Source organism: Dermacentor variabilis, chromosome 2 (assembly GCF_050947875.1).
Source record: "Dermacentor variabilis isolate Ectoservices chromosome 2, ASM5094787v1, whole genome shotgun sequence".
In the NCBI taxonomy this organism is placed as follows: domain Eukaryota; kingdom Metazoa; phylum Arthropoda; class Arachnida; order Ixodida; family Ixodidae; genus Dermacentor; species Dermacentor variabilis.
The window spans coordinates 96,614,253-96,627,159 of NC_134569.1; the positions used below are offsets into that span (position 1 = coordinate 96,614,253).

At 47.1% G+C, this 12,907-nt stretch overlaps 1 protein-coding gene across 2 annotated transcripts in view; it reads left to right on the top strand.

Annotated features, from left to right (window-relative positions):
• Positions 1-957: 957 nt before the first annotated feature.
• The window catches only part of LOC142572350 (sodium/potassium/calcium exchanger 5-like), a 50,267-nt gene continuing 38,317 nt past the window's right edge, over positions 958-12,907 (top strand). Inside the window, exon 1 of one of the 2 annotated variants that reach the window (XM_075681401.1) lies at positions 958-1,584. The gene's annotated coding sequence lies outside the window, so the exon portion shown is untranslated. Of the gene's footprint in view, positions 1,585-2,007; positions 2,147-12,907 lie in introns of those variants that run through there. The other variant, XM_075681402.1, reaches the window with a different exon arrangement.

Consider the following 12,907-nt stretch of genomic DNA (forward strand, 5'->3'; position numbering starts at 1 on the left):
TCGTGCGTTTCTTCGATCTTGGTGAAACTCCGGGTGCATGTTTCTGGGGAGGGGGGGTATTGATAGATGTTCCCTTATTTTCCTTGGAATGTCTCTCCGCACTCCGTGCTGTGCTTCGTAGGTTATTCCGATGTCATCTAAGATGTGTCTCCTACTCTCGAGATGCCAGGTCTTCGTCAGCGGGGGCAGAGACCGTACCCATCACCTACTCAGCAATACTTCAACACCACAGACTGGAACGCAAGGTGTACCCCCCACCTCACCCAAAGCTCAACAAAGAAAGTACCACAAAGATGAACTAAAAGCAGTATGCCCCTGAAATCGGCTGGTAGATAATAAAGTGCCTTTCATGCTGCCAACATAACGCTACAGCGACGATAGGCGGAGGGGTGCGCTGGTGATAGGGAGAGTTAAAGCTAAAGGACAAGCATTTCTTTGCGAGCTTACACCGACAGGCTGACACAATAAACACCGACACGGTAGCGCATTTCAGTCGAACAAAACCCTTCTAATGTTTCAGGTAGACAATCGTCTCTCGCCTAAAGGGTTTTGAATAAGTGGACGCCGTGAAAGAGAAAGAGACAGAAAGGAACGATTTTTTCTCAACTTCTAATCTCGGGCCATTTAGCGTCAAGTTTGTCGCAACGAGGCCACTTCTGCATCCACGTCCTCGTGGTCCGGACTCGTGTCATCATGAGCTTTCACCCAAGGGCTCGGCCTGCGACGACTTCGATTCGAGAGTTCTTGAGATAGTGCTGTTCCGGAGAAAATGCTGCAACGCGCCAGCTATCTGTTATCGGCTTGAATGCACGCCAGACCGGCGCATACGCAGCGGCTGCAGCGGCGAGTGCCGCTTCGCGCGCAACAGCTGTTCTGCACGGCGGAAGGGCTCTCGCTCTGTCTCTCTCTCCCTTGCTCGATTGCGTCACGTTCTCCTCACCATGCATTTTTTTTTCCCGCTGTCTCTCCCGTGCGTCTATTCGAGTTTCGTCTCCGCTGTTAGCAACAGCGGTACGTCTTTTTTAATAGCTGCGTTCCCGGCGGCGACTAGTAGATAGTGCGTGGCCCGGTTGTGCAAATGAAAAGGGACGACTGCAGGGTGCACTGTTGCACTGTGCGCGTGATCCAGCTTGCCTTCTGAGGACTGTGCGTGTAAGCACGCGCGCTTGTGCAGACCTCTGGAGAAGCTTCATCGGCGGTCAATGGAGAGAACGGTGTGAAGCCTGCCAGCGACGGCGCTGAACAACGCCTATAGCAGACGACATCGAGAGAGGAGGTGGTGGTCGCATTGGAAGTGCAGAATACGAAAGACGAGATAGCAGGGACTCGGGTTATTCTCTTGCCCTTTGTTTCGCGTGCCGCCACGTTAATATATATATTTTTCTTTCTCTCCGTGCAACGACCGCTCCCTACTTTGTACTTCGCTCGTTGACGGAAGGAGAAGGACCCCGCAGCGGCGAGCGACGGCTTCCTTTACAAGCGCTGCGGAGATAACGCCGCGCTGGCGCTAGCTTGGCACCGAACGCCGGTCCCTTATTCGTCAGCGTGCCTCAGCGCTGAAGGCTCTCGGCAACTCCTGTACAGGTAAGTGGTGGTCCGTGCAGTGCAGAAATCTACACTGAACCCTTTCGTTTTAGTCTCCAGCGGTTGTAGCTTTGTGACGCGGTTGAACGCCCCGTTTGCGTAGAATAATACTCCTTGTTTAAAGGCAACAGTGCAGTTTCGGTTGTCAAGGCAACACTAGTCGGCTCAGCTGGTATACCCTTTGTAGAGAGCGCACGAGCTGAGGGGGGGGGGGGGCAACCTAGAAAATGCCACACGTGCTGAAAGCTGTACTTCGTGAAGGTTGGCTTTTGTAAACACTGTTGGCCGCCGTGCACATTTCACATCTAATTTAATATCATGCGCTCCGGCAGCACATCTGTCGGCCACGCAGAGCGGGCATACCTTTTCGGAAGTTTAACTTCACGATTGGTTAACGTATGGTTTTGCACTTAGATGGGTTTAGTTGCATTAACCACAAGTCGCACCACTTACAGAGCATTCATGTCATTTTGCCGGATGTTGGTACCAGCAGTGTCAGAAATTTCACGAAGAATAACGCAATCGTCGGCAGAGAGATGAATGTTCCAAGAAATATCATTGGGTAAGTGGTTAATGTATGTCAGAAAGTGGAGAGGGCCTAAAACTTATCCTTGAGGAACGCCAGATGCAGCAGGGCTAAACGGAGAGAAGTGCACGGTTATTGGATGCAACGAACTGTGATCGATTAAGAAGAAAGTGCTCTAGTCAAGCAAACAGATTAGGATCAAGATTCAGCTTACTAAGCTTAAAAATGAGTAGCTTGTGACATACCTTGTCGAAAGCCTTTGCAACGTCGAAGAAAACACAGTCTGCGCATGCGCCTTTAACGAGAATAAGATGAAGATCGTGAGTGAACGATAGCAGTTGTGTTTCACAGGACAAACTTTTGGGGCGAAAACCATGCTGTGTGCGTGTGAAGAGTGAGTTATCGTCTAAGTGCTTAACCAAATGTGTAAATGCGAACGAAAAAAAGATATATTCGGGTACTGTTCGGGCAAGAATGCTGGCGAGAGAAATGGGGCTGTCAATCATTATATATATATATATATATATATATATATATATATATATATATATATATATATATATATATATATATAAATATATCGCCTACCTTGCAAGCTCGCGTATTTTATTCGCAGCACCACCTAACAGTCTGTCGGTGTAAGCTTGCAAATGACTGCTTGTCCTTTAGCTGTAACCTTCTGCGGTGCGGCCGCACGTGATCAGTTTTTCATCACGACAATATGGTGGTATAGGTTTCTCCGTGCAGAGTTCAGACCGTCTTTTTAACAACACGTATCGCGAGCCAGATGCTATCATGTTCACGGCATGAATACGTACCCACATTACACAAGAGTGCAGCTCTGTCGATGCAAGTGATTGAAGTTTTGGTACCTTCCTTGTGGCCGATTTAGGCGCACGTTAAGGAACCTCATGTGGTCGAAATTAATCTGGAGCCCTCTACCCCGACATCTCTCGTAGCCAGGGTTGTTGTTGGACGTTAACATCAATCAATCAATCAATCACACACACACACACACACACACACACATATATATATATATATATATATATATATATATATATATATATATATATATATATATATATATATATATATATATATATATATATATATATATATATATATATGATTCCTGAACGTCTAGCATGCTACTCCAGATGGATAGCATGATAAATGAAGTGATGTGCACAGTTTTCCACAAACATACAAACACGCACAAAACCTACAGCACTTAACACTCAACTAAAGTGTCTCTAAGTAAGCACAAAAGTGCCTCCGTTGCGCCGCGAAATACAAAGGCCATGTTTGTTTACGGGCCAAGAACGTGTCGTGGTTCAAAGTCTGACCTAAGGTCGTCGGCGCACAATGAGAGGCCGATCAAAGTGTGCTCGCCGAATCGGGAGAAAATAAAATTTTCGTTTCATTGAACTGATGCAGCGCTGGGTGCTGTTGACGTTGGCGATGACGATAAACTGGTCGAAGGAAAGAAAGGGGTAAGCCGAAAAATCATGGTCTGCGATCACGGCTGCCGACACAAGTCCTCCCGTATTAGGCCGGAATAAAGTATCACAGACGCAAGGATAAGGGGTTGGATAGAAGAGCGTACTGACGATGCTGTTGACGTGCGCTAGGAGTAGTGGTATTATGCTTCGACGTACTAATTCATGTGTCCTTTACCGAACGAGTGTGCGATGCTTCGGTATTTAAAGGCACTTTGTGCGCGATGGCATACACGAAAGGCTGCGCCAACATTTGCAAACACGCATGTACGAGATGAAGCAGCAAACGTTGCTGATACCTTGACGTCGTATAAACGAAGTGCTAGCTTTGCAACTCGCTGTTTGGGATGCATTACATGCAGCATTAAAGCGTTTGAGCGACCACGTGCCTTTTTTATTTATCGCGAGAAAAACATCTAACCGTGAAGCAGAGCTTACGAGCTAGATTAAGGTATATGTAATATTCTTGTAGTATTTCTTTTCTGCTTCTGCGTGGGCTGGCGACTTGTTGAAATCTCGTAATTGTCGATCGCGGCATTCTCCCTCTCTTTCTCTTTTTCAAATGAATGATAAAGGAATGTTCACATGGTATAGGATGTTTATCACGTATAATTCATACGGAGACACTGTAATCGTGTTTCACGAGGCTTTAATAATTTATTCTTAAACGTTGGTGACATGTCTAGAGCCAGTGTGGTGACAAACATAAAGAAAGGCTCCCTATGTCGAGCAATCATTAGCGCCGCCGTCTTAAAATATATCGACTCAATGTACTGCATTGGACGTTGGCCAAACTAAATCTACCGCGAAAAAAAAATTTAAATTATGGGGTTTTACGTGCCAAAACCACTTTCTGATTATGAGGCACGCCGTAGTGGAGGACTCCGGAAATTTCGACCACCTGGGGTTCTTTAACGTGCACCTAAATCTAAGCACACGGGTGTTTTCGCATTTCGCCCCCATCGAAATGTGGCCGCCGTGGCAGGGATTCGATCCCGCGACCTCGTGCTCAGCAGCCCAACACCATAGCCACTGAGCAACCACGGCGGGTAAATCTACCGCGAAGGCCCGCGTATTTTTAATTCTTGCTGAAGTCTGCCTTCCTGTCAATATACATTGGCAGTGGTTAGGGCGGCGTCGACAATGTCACCGACGAGCTCTCAGTGTGCATGACTAAAAGCGGGCTTGGAGTCGTCGCTTTGCAAACACAAAGCACATGATCATGCGCGTGTTCTCTACAACGACTTGTCATACAGGAAGACTCCTTGTCACAGAAGGTTGCGCAATGCCCCTCGCGCTTTCTAGAGTCTGATAAAAATCCACTTCATTAAATATCAAATGTCCTGCGCGAAAGGCATCCTTAGTAGTTAACTATGAATTAACACTCTAAAATAGTTACTTTTCGAATATATAGCTGAAAACTTTTTAATATCCTTTTAAGCGGAGTATGGACTAACACAGACATGTGTGCGTGTCTTTTTGTGCTTTCTATATATATTTTCGAATCTTTCTGAGGCTGCGAGGGGTACTTTTCGCTTTGCCTTTGTTTCGAGATGAACCTGCACATAAAGACTTGAAATAAACAGCAACAAAATGTAAGCTAGGAAGCAGGGTGGAGCGGTTGTGTGGACATTTAAATTGGTAGTTTGGGACGCATGGAAATTTGGGCTCGTATAAGTGAAATAAAGTGAAGCAGCTATAGGACTTGTTACCATATTATTTGATCCATACAGACTCCTCAGCCCCCCCCCCCCCCCCCCCCTAATCGGAAATCCGCCCCACCAAAAAAATACTTTACATGGCTCTGCATCTAACAGTGTTGCCAAGCAATTTTTAGAAAAGACCCTACGCGGTCCTACGCTCACTTTGACCCTTTAACCTGACTCTACGTTTGACTCTACCCCCTGATTGCTCGTCCAAATGCTTAACTGCATCATATAAAATAAGGAGAACGTTAACGATAAATGAAAGGCTGTTGGAATAAACGAGCGGAACCATAAGGTACCTAAAGCTAACCAATGCTTTTTTTTTTTTTTACTTTCTGCGACCTACGTCACATGAACATTTGCCCTGCAGTCCTTTACGACTAAAATTCATGCCTTTTTAAAAGTGCTACATGCTTTGCTTGTGCCACCGAAGAGAATTGAGGATCTCAATATTGCAATATCATTGAGGTAATACTTTAGGAATTGTAATGGCAAAAATACGAACAAATATTTCTGAATATGGTAACAAATAACACGGTTCTGTAAATGATCGATTATCTACTTATTTAAAAGAAATGAGCTGCTTCGAAAAAACAAAACAAACAACAACAAAAACAACAAACAATAAGAAACACACACACATACAAATAGAGAAAGCACCGGAACAGCAATACCTGTTCACGCTTTGCTAACATTCAAGCAAATGTCTATTTCGTACAGAGTGGAGCATATGACCGACAGCGAGTTCGTGTGCGTGAGCGTTCGAGCATTTCTGACAGACGTCTTCTCACGAAGCACCAAGTGCTTGCACTGTGGTCACGCCTTGACGAACAGGGGTTGAATTCACGAAGCGAGCCATCGCTTTTTTAAACAGATAATTCATTTTTTCAGTCGCGATGTCAAGGAACGAATAAACCGCTAACCATGATTTGGTGGGAAACAGGAATTAGATGAATATTTATCTGTTGTAAACAGCAATCGTTAGCGTTAAATGTAAAAGAAGGAGCAGGAAACCTTCGCCGTCAACTGAATATTGTCAGTATACTATCTCTGCAGACCCCGGGCGGGACAGCTGATTGGCGGTAAGCAAGCGTCGTTTTTTGACCCACCAACCCTCCCTCCTCGTCCCCCGCTAACTTTGATTTTATCTTAACAGGTAGAGTGTACTGTAAGTTAGCCTGGCGTGGTGCAACCTGTCGTCATGACGCAGACACGTGGTGCGTTACACGCATAAAACCGACGCCAACGCGAGCGCGTACAGACTGTTTTCCTTTATCGCAGCTAATTTTACTCATATTTTCCCGGTGGTTTGCGCGTTCACTCTGCAATGCGACCATGTTTACGTCCTTCTGCAAGGAAGCATTTGCCCTTCCCAGAATTCCACTTGGGGCCGGAAGACACGCCGCAGAGGGGTTTTCCCGTGGTTTCCAACTACCTTGCCATCATGCACGGCCACTTTCGCTCTCCTGTCGCACGGAAGGCGCACCGACCCAAAGCTGATCTGTGGACTTCTGAATGTTTGCATTCTGACTTGACAGACTTGACTAGAATATACTAGATTAGCCTAGACTATATTTCACTAGCATGATGGACCAATCGAATCGATCGATTGATATTGGCGTGCCAAATTAAGAGCCGGGCTCTTAGAGCCGCTGTGGGGAAAGACTCCAGAATGTGTATATATGTTTACTATTTGGGATACCTTGGACGTGCGCATAATTTTAGTACATGAGGTGCTTTAACGAACGTGGCTCGGCGTCGCTTTGACAGAGTCCCTCGCTTTTCGCTTGAAAAGGGAAGATAGCGACAATACCTTGATTTGGGCGAGTTGGTTCACCTTGACTGTTTTCATAAAAAAGCGCTAAATACGAAGACGAAGGAACACATACGCGCCGGTCCTGTCGTATCGTGTCGTCCTGCCGTGTGACCACTGCGACAGCGAGGTAACTAACTATCGAACACGTTCTTTGCTGTTGTGCCCGACACAGCGCATGCAGGCAGTCACTCGCGACCGTGCTGGCGCGTCTTGACGACCGGCCGCTTTCGGAACAGGCAGTCCTGAAACGCCGTCCTTTACAGACGTCACACCACGAGTCGGTCAAGGCACTCTTATTTTTTTTTTTTTTTTTTTGCGTTCGAGTGGCCTATTACAGAGTCTATAGTCCTCACGCGCGTTCCCAACCTCCTCTCTTTTTTTTTCTCGCGCCTTTGCTTTTTCTCTTCGCTATTCTTTCGGCATTTGATTTCCCCTTACCCTTCCCCCAGTGCAGGGGAAGGGTAAGATTCTTTTCGGGTCAACCTCCCTGCCTTTCCCACTTCGTTTATCTCTCTCTCTCTCTCTCTAGTGCCGTATTAAGCGCTCATTTTGCTCCCATAAGAACACGGCCGCCGTGGCTGGTTATCGAACACGCTACCTCACTCAGCAGGACGTCAAACGCACTAGCTGAGCCATCGTGACGGGTGAGAACATTTTTTTCCTTCCTCCATGGATGAGAAGGAAGGAATAAAGCGGTCTATATGGTAGCCGCAGCATGGGCGGCGAAGCACGCGAAAACGGCCCAACACGCCCCCTCGCCTTCTCCTCTCCCCTCCCTCCCCACTACGGTGTGCCTCATAATCAGATCGTGGTTTTGGCACGTAATTAGATCCCAGATAATAATAATTATTATCGCGGGGCTCCGTCCGTCCATTGCTTTCTTTCTTTCCTTGCACCGGCCATATTGACATCATTGTTTAGCAAATAATTTATACGCTTCATTGTAAACCTATTTACACACTTAAAAGTTCTTAAGGGCGGAAATCGGCCTATAACTCATACTCTTACACCCGTAAAAGGTGTAAGGGTGTTAGTTATAAACATAAAACAGTCTGCAGTGTGGCATTCACAACAATTTATAATAGCACCGATCCGGGACGCGTGTCGATCTTGCTTATAACGCGCCGTCTATGTATAGGGCTTTTCTAGCAGGCAGCCGCGTGCAATGATGTGATGTATACTTGGCTACAAACGGCATCAATTACTTAACAATAGGCAGCGTCTTTTGCTCGGGAGTGTTCAGAATTCGCGTGGGACATTACGCATATTCCACATATAGCATACTCTGTTTTCATATTCATCTGTCTCGTCTGCTCTAATTTTTTTTATTGATATTATATAAGGAGATGTTGACGCACAATTCAAGGCGCCGGCTACTCCTTAGCTCTCCAATGGGTCTAGCCTACAACATACACGGTTCAAGATTACATATCAAATAACCTTTTCATACATGCACCAGAAATTGTCAATCAGCGTTTTCGCAGTAACGCTGGGACGTAAGAAACGCATGGTACATACAATATACAAGTTGAATGCCTCCACAGTTCTGTAGAAGAAAGTATCAAAAATACAAATGATACTGTCGCCTAATAATGCAGTCTCTAGTCAGCGGGTGGTACATATATAGTGTAAATGAATTATCACATATAGTCACAACAGAACAGTCAACATAACATAATCCACAAACACATACATATATACAGCAACATTGAAATGAAAGGAACATTAAAAGCGTTAATAACCGCCAACTATGCCGCCGTCTTTGAGAAAAGTTTTTGATGCTCTTAAAGCTCTCTTCTGCAAGGCCGTTGTTGGCCAAGGACCCAAAAGTTTCTTTAAACTGAAAGTTCTGCGGTCTAATGTAATTAGAGTTGATTTAAGTCGGCGTCTTGGCGTGTGATCGGGATGGGGGCGATCTAGAAGGGGGTGATGTATATCTTCTTTGCAAGTCCGCAATCACATTCGGGGGTTTACGCACGGCCAATTCTATATAAGAAATGTTTTGTGTAGGCAGTGCCTAGGGGGGGGGGGGTCATAATCAATGTATAAAGGTTTACCATACTTCGGTCTAATGACAACAAAAATTTGAGTTTAATAAACGGATCAGTATGATACGAATTCCAGCTCTTAGAATTCTGGTCAAACTACGTATTTCTACACATTTTGAAGGACGTTGTCCTTGGGATGCAGTGTAATTTATTCTTTGATATTGGGAGCGGAACCACATCATCTTTGAGGTGTGCTTGTCGTGCAGTTTCATCGGATGTTGTGTTGCCAGGAATGTTACAATGCCCTGGTATCCACTATAATGCTATTTCATGCTTCGCTTGGTTTGCCTTTGTGAGGTCTTTAAGTGTTTCGTATACCGTACTATCACTGATTGTTTTTCCTTTTGCGATGCTGAGTGATGTTAGAGCAGCCTGTGAATCGCTGAAAATTACCCACTGTTGCGCATCTCTTACTGACGTTATAAATTTCATCGCACACAGGATCGCGAATAGTTCAGCCGTTGTGAACGAAGTCGCACGAGATAACTTGAAGGATTCTTGGACAATGTGGGCCGCGCATGGGCTTTCCGGCGGTCCCGAGCGCAGATGATAGCGCGGTTGGTCCCGGCAGATAGCGTAGCGATGCATTTCGGCCTCGAATTACTGCATAGACTCCCTTTAGGGAGTAGGGAGCCTATGGAGCCTATACAGTAGCTCTAATTCGGTCGACGCTCGCAAGTTCTGGGCACTTGTGCACCCGATTGTACAGCTGGTACAGGCTGATAAGGAGAGGAGAAATAGGAGTGTGCGTTACGCAGGCATTGTCTTTCGCGGCCTGCTCGCTTAAAAAGAAGTGCTTATTCGCGACAAGCACGTTGCGAGGCGCATCCTATTGTCAGGTGGTCGTACAGTTGGTTTTCCTCGTACCTGTCATCCCAGTTCTGCTTTGTGCCATCTTCACACCGTTCGCTCATGTCGGCGCCTTAAAACGCCCGCTTTCACAGTACACAATGGCCGTGAGACAGTGGATTTGTGGACTTGAAGCTCCAGCTTTAAAATACATGAAGTTTTTTGTTTTGAACAAACAAACAAACAAACAAACAAACAAACAAACAAACCAAAAGACGAACGAACAAATCCACGAATGAACAGGCAAATAAATAAATTCATGGAGAGATTTGCTGTGCCGAAATCACTATTCTTATCCAGTAAATAGATAATATCGCTGGCTATAGAACGTGACGACTATAATATCAGACTTTCGGCTTTTCCTTCATAACAAACCTAATTTTCTAGCTTTACACGAGGAGCGAATGTCTTTCAAACAAGGCTTTGTATAGGGCTTCTGGGGGTGCGCGGTCGCTGAGGCCTGCTTTGGCGGATATGTTTGCTCGACTCGACGCTGGCAGCTGCGCGCTCTCCTCTAACAGAGAGCGTGGCTCCGTAAATAGCGAACCAGAAGCGACGTTATTTGTGCGGAACGCCGCTACCATTTCTTCACGGGGACTGTTTGCGACGAGAAAGGAATAAACAAAACACGTTTGATTTGCGACAGCAAAATGCTTACGTGCGTTTACATTTCTCAGCCTTTGCCATACATAAGTCAGAGACGAAGATGGCGAAAGTGGTGGCAAGTGTAATGAGGTTTTGAGACTGCAACGTACTAGCAGCATGGATGCTGTGGCCCAAGCGCTGTGCACAATGCGATTTTTTGCGACTGAAAGTTTCCAATAGTGCGTGGCTGTAAGCTTTCAGAATCTATTCTTCTCTACACTTGCCTCCAGGCCTTCCTTGGATTGCACCTCGTTGTTCAGGGAAAGTGTTCGTTGCAAAATATCGCATCTTGAATTGCGTGAGCATACGTGGAGCGAGGGGGGGTGGAGGGGGGGCGCTACTTGCTGCTTCCCTTCTGCAGGCTAAAGTAAGACGGGACACCGTGCATGCAACACGCATCAGTCAACAAGGGGCTGCGACTTACAATACGCAGCTGCAACGGCTAGCCGGCAGCTCTCCGGTGTGCGTACACGCGTAATCCGTACGCGGCAACCGAGAGAAAAGAATGGCAAACCGCCGCAATGAGTCGGTTACTGTATGTGGCGCCGAGCTGCTGAGGGCGAGGTCCCGGGTTCGATCCCGACCACAGGGGGCCGCGTTGCGATGGCGCAGGAATGCAGAAAAAAAAAATGTTCGTGTGTCTGGCACTGTGCGCGTGTTAAAGAACCCGAAATGATGAAAAGTTAATCCGGAGTCCGTCGCTATACGGGCGCACCTGACGATGAGATCGTGGTTCTAGCACGTAAAACCCCAGAATTTAATTAAGAAAATAATGGCGAACGCCCGTGGATCGGCACATCCACACGCATCTGTGGGGACGCTTGAGGTCCGAACGCGCCTTCAAGTTTTCGCCGTCGTAGATTTATGGCAGCGATAAGAGCTTTTCAAGCACTGCCGGTTTCTATAGCATGGACAGTGTTTTCCAGTCGAAATTCGTCAATGTGGATTGTGGGACGGAAAATCAGGATTTCGATGGGTGGGCGTCAGTACGGCAGTCGGTGTACGGGCGGTGTGTAACCAGTGCCCATCTCGCGTCGAGGAAACTGGAAGAAACACGCACCGCCCGGCTTGAGCGACGGAGCTGCAACGACAGCACCTGAGCGCTCGCGAACGCGGAACACTCCTATGGTGGCGGCACGTGATGGCACGTGATGACGAGAGCTCCGCGACGTGCATACAGGTCATGAGGCGCCTTTGAAGCATAATAAGCTTCCTCCTCTTTCCCGCATTCAATAGGCTCTCTCGCCAGCTAGCTTCCTTTTCTCGGTCACGTCGCAAGGTTTGTGGAGTCGTTCGTCGTGCGGTGTGAAAATAAATCAGTAAACCCTGCACTGCGCTAGTATCGATATGTGCTCACAGAATTACTAGTTCGTGCAGAAGAATAAGTTTGTCTTATCCGCACAAAGCGGTGCTTCGACCGAGACTTCGGGAGGCGGTAAGTTACTGGACGGAGACTTAGAGGCGGAAGCCGCGGCGGTGACCTTGGTGCGTTATTATAGACGGGCGTATAGTAGAGACAATGCCTCGGTCCGTCTGCCAGCCGTGAGGCGGGCCAAGGGCAGAGTACCCGGAAGACATTCACTGTAGGGCGAACCGGAGGGGGCGCGTTTGCGTTTGCCAAGAAGGTCGAAGCGCTAGGAGAAAACTTGTGGGAGGGGGCGTTGTTGGCAACCGCTGAACATTACCGGCGTCATTAAAAGATTCCACGGCTTCTACTCCAGACCCAGTAGAAGACAAGTTGGCCAAGTTGGACCAAATAAAGACGAAGTTGCGCTGCAGGGCTCTTGGCCTCGTCTGGACTTCGTGGAGACCTGCCAGGGCTATACCGCTCCGCTTTCGACAGCAGAGTATACCAGACAGCGCAACGCCTCCCGTCACCGACGAACGCTATAGTGTTTATAGATAAACCTCGCTATGGGTCGATTCGACGTGCCGAATTGAATCGCCGTTAAAAACACACACACACACACACACACACACACACACACACACACACACACACACACACACACACACACACACACACACACACACACACACACACACACACACACACACACACACACACACACACACACACACACACACACACACGCGCGCACGCGCACGCACGCACACGCACACGCACACGCACACACACACACACACACACACACACACACACACACACACACGTGCTTACAGATGCGTTAGAGGGACTCAGAATATGGGATTTATGTTAGCGAGGGGTG